The sequence below is a fragment of the Mustelus asterias genome, unplaced genomic scaffold (genome assembly GCF_964213995.1).
Source record: "Mustelus asterias unplaced genomic scaffold, sMusAst1.hap1.1 HAP1_SCAFFOLD_35, whole genome shotgun sequence".
Lineage (NCBI taxonomy): Eukaryota > Metazoa > Chordata > Chondrichthyes > Carcharhiniformes > Triakidae > Mustelus > Mustelus asterias.
Window position 1 is genome coordinate 550,595 of NW_027590117.1, and position 4,390 is coordinate 554,984.

At 45.0% G+C, this 4,390-nt stretch overlaps 1 non-coding gene across 1 annotated transcript; it reads right to left on the bottom strand.

Moving 5' to 3' along the window:
* Positions 1-3,116: 3,116 nt before the first annotated feature.
* trnas-cga (transfer RNA serine (anticodon CGA)) lies at positions 3,117-3,198 on the bottom strand. The gene has a single exon. It is a non-coding gene; the product is annotated as a tRNA-Ser (tRNA).
* Positions 3,199-4,390: the final 1,192 nt, after the last annotated feature.

Sequence of the window (4,390 nt, forward strand, 5' to 3'; positions counted from 1 at the left end):
GGGACCAGGCGATTGAGTTGGATGATCAGCCATGATCATAATGAAAGGCGGAGCAGGCTCGAAGGACCGAATGGCCTCCTCCAGCGGCTATGTTATGTTTCTGTGTTTTTTTCACTGTATCTGTTAATTTGCAGAAAGTTCAGCTCTGACAGTGAATCTGGTTTCCTCCAGGCCCTATCGGAGGGTGGTCAGAAACTGTCTGTCACTGTCAGAAACTCCATTATCAGCGACTGTGGGATGATTATTTAACTGGCTGTCATTGGTTGTTGAGGGTGTGATTTACTGTTACCTGTCAGTGCAGGAGAAACAAATAAATCAGGAAATCCAGAGATTCCGAGAGCAGATAATTTGTATTTTCACCCGAAAGAAACGCAATGACATCTGTAATCACTATAATAATTTTAAAAAACAGATATGATTGGCTCTTGCCACGGAATCTGGTGAACAGATGTGGTCCTGCACCACATGTACTCCAGCGGTTCCAGAAGGCAGCTCACCACCACCTTCCCAAGGGCAATTAAGGATGGGCAATAAATGCTGACCCAGACAGCGACGCCCACATTCCATGAATGAATTCAAAGGTAATCTGCAGGAAGTGGGCCTCAAAGTATAACTGAGGCGAAGAACAGTTACTGAGGTGAAGAACTATAACTCACCACCTGGAATCCGGAGCAAAAGGACGAGAAATTACATTTGGTGAAAGTTTTGTCCAGTGAATGTGTAGGTGTGAATATTGTGTAAGAGAGTGTGTATGAACGGGGCGGGCGGGTCAGGCTATTCTCACTGTGTCAGTGTGTCTGTTCTGATCATGGGATCTCCGAGTCTCTCTTGAGTAAAATAAACGACTTTTCAAGTTAATAGTCCTTCTAATCCTCCTGCTGAGCCCCAAAGTTAGATTTCACAACAACAGTTTCAATGAATTCAAGATTCCAGTCGAAAAGTAGAGAACATATCAGCTATCGCGTGCCCGCACGTTACCTCAAATCCCCAATACCTGTCCCCGAATCCCGCTACTAGCAATTAATGTAACACAAGATGTAAAAATGAAGCATATCTGCCCTGCTTTGATGTATTAAAGAGAGTGGCAAAGTGGCACAGTAGTTAGCAATGCTGCACGTGTTTAATTCGGGCTTTGGGTGCCTGTCTGTGTGGAGCTTGCACGTTCTCCTTGTGTCTGCGCGGGTTTCCTCTGGGGGTTCCGGTTTCCTCCCACAGTCCAAAGAAGTGCTGGTTAGGTGCATGGGCTATGCTAAATTGCCCCTTAGTGTCCCAGCATGTGGAGGTTCGGGGGATTAACCATGGTAAAATTGCGCGAAAGATGCTGTTTCAGAGAGTCGGTGCAGACTCGATGGGTCAACTGGCTTCCTTCTGCAATTCAGAGATTCTATGTATACAAAGTGTCTTGACTTATGAAACCCAGAATCCCTTTCGTTTTCCTGGCGTCTCTTTTAAAATGTCCTCTCATCTTCAAAGATCTCTCTGAACCTTAGGTCCATCTGGGCCTACACACTGTTTAGAACTGGACCATTCAGTTTCTATTGCCTCTCCCCATCTTTGCTGTCAAAATTCAGCAATGTTCCTGAGTGTGGGATTAATAACGTGTCTCTGCTACAATATCAGTAAGAGCTGAGACTGCAGCTTCAGTTTCTCCAGGAGAATCTTTCTTGATAAAGCCGGAATTTACAAGGAATTCTGTCACTGAGACATTACTACCAGAAGGACGTGGAGGCTTTGGAGAGAGTACAGAGGAGGTTTACCAGGATGTTGCCTGGTATGGAGGGGCTTAGTTTTGAGGAGAGATTGGGTAAACTGGGGTTGTTCTCACTGGAAAGACGGAGGATGAGGGGAGACTTAATAGAGGTGTATAAAATTATGAAAGGCATAGATAGGGTGAACGGTGGGAAGCTTTTCCCCAGGTCGGTGGTGACGTTCACGAGGGGTCATAGGTTCAAGGTGAAGGGGGGGAGGTTTAACACAGATATCAGAAGGACATATTTTACACAGAGGGTGATGGGGGCCTGGAATGCGCTGCCAGGCAAGGTGGTGGAGGCGGACACACTGGGAACGTTTAAGACTTATCGAGATAGCCACATGAATGGAGTGGGAATGGAGGGATACAAAAGAATGGTCTAGTTTGGACCAGGGAGCGGCACGGGCTTGGAGGACCGAAGGGCCTGTTCCTGTGCTGTATTGTTCTTTGTTCTTTGTTCTTTATTCTATTACCTGGCCGTCTGTGTCTCACTGCCCTAACTCACTCTGTCTCTTTCTATCCCTCTACCCCATCTCATCCACTCTATATGAAGACGGGATACTGTTGTTTCGTGACTGAGTGCACACAATCTGTATCTTCATTTGATCAAATACAATTCAGTTCGTGAACAATATCATCATTTCAACCAGTTCTGGGTTATCCCCGGAACAACTCTGATTGGTTGCAGCCCCCTGAATCTGAGGAACAGACACTGTGAGCATTGCCGGCCTCAGAGGCTTTAACAGTTACTGAGCTGGGAAACCCCAACTAATCCCCGAGAATCCACAGCACAGAGCGAGAGGAGAGGAAAACCTGTCCTGGGAGCTGTCAATCTGAGACACAGTTTGACCTTGACAATGTGCAGGTGTGAACCTCTTCCTTCCATTCCCAATCCGTTTTAGCCAGGAAAACCTAACGCCCAGTAATGACCAGCTCGTATCAATGTGTTTGAATGAACACGATGACATATCATCTAAGCAGCATTTTGATATTCACATTCATTCAATTCATTCTGATTAAATGTATTTCTTAAGCTCTGTGTATCTTGACATAAGAATCTTCCTCTGACGTGAGACCTTGTTTTGTCCTTGTGCACCTGATGCTGATTTTTTTTCCATTCTGCTCACGTTATGATTTTCCTCATGGAACAGCAGAAAAAAAACTAGAGAAAGGCATTAGCGCAAGAGGAACCCATTCAGCCTATCACATCCATGCCAGCCCGCGGACGCCCAGGTGTCCTTTCCAAGCTCAGCTTCCGACACCCGGCCCAGAGCCATGCAGCTGAAAGCATGTTGGAGATCCACATACTTAATAGAGAAAGTTGGCGACTTCGTACGTGCCTGAAGCAAACATTTCCAACCGTAATCGCTGCGAGTCGGGTTCGAACCTGCGCGGGGAAACCCCACTGGATTTCGAGTCCAACGTCTTAACCACTCGGCCATCGCAGCTGCTTATTTGTCGCACGAATGTAACCACCTCAGTAACGTGCAGATATTAACTTCATCAGTACCAGGATTGGACAGAGCACAGTGTGTGAGCTGAAATTTGTTCCTCAACTTTTACTTTGTATCTATGTCTCTGAATTCATTTATTAGGTCAGAGACTTGTTTTTTTTTCTATTTAAATAATTTTTCAGTGAAAACTAATTACGTCCGAAGAGAAAATGAAAAAGAAAAGTGTATCTATTACTGTCGAATGTTGCGTTCGCCCTGTTTTTGTTCACTCGTTTTAAAATACAAGAGGCCGCCGATAAGGTTCTAACTAAATTACCAATGCGATGGTTGGGAATCGAACCCATATCAGCTGCTTGAAAAGCAGCTATACCACCATCGCTCGCGCTGCATCGGCCATCGTTATTTGCATTAGTTGCAATTACGGACGTACCTTAGTTGCTGATTTCATCAGGCGTGCCCGTCGTCAACTGAAATTGGCTTGTCTCGTTTTAGCCACCTTTTTACTATTGTTTCATACTGGGAATTCATTGATCAATTTTGAGGCCTGTTCTTTTATTGAACAAAGTTTCCACTCAAAGTAAATTGAAGCTGAATTTTCCATTAGAAAGATCGTGATGGTGAGGATTTCATTTTAAGGGTGCCCACCTACTGTTATGACCTGCGATAACTAATTAAAGACATCAGAACTGTGATGGCCAGGAACTGACCCTCGTTCAAATGCTCGCACAGTCACCACTCCACCACCATCGCTCACCTGGTTCTGCCACCCACTCTGTAAGAAAGTTCAGCTCTGACAGTGAATCTGGTTTCCTCCAGGTCCAATCTGAGGATGGTCAGAAACTGTCTGTCACTGTAAGAAACTCCATTAACAGCGAGTGCAGGATGATCATTTAACTGGCTGTTACTGGTTGCTGTGGTTGTGATTTACTGTCACCTGTCAGTGCAAGTGCAACAAATGAAACTATACAATCACTTATTTGGAGAAAGGGCTTCTCTTGTGGCACTGGGAGCATTTGCGTAATGGGTGTCTGGTTTTCAGTTTGACGGCAGTCACGTCTGATGCACATTGATTCTTGTATTTTTTTTCCCATGATACCCTTTCCCTATCGCGATGTGTCGTGTTTATTTACTCGTTTGCCTAAATGTTGAACTGGAACCAATTGGAATTGGCCTATTATTTCAGCAA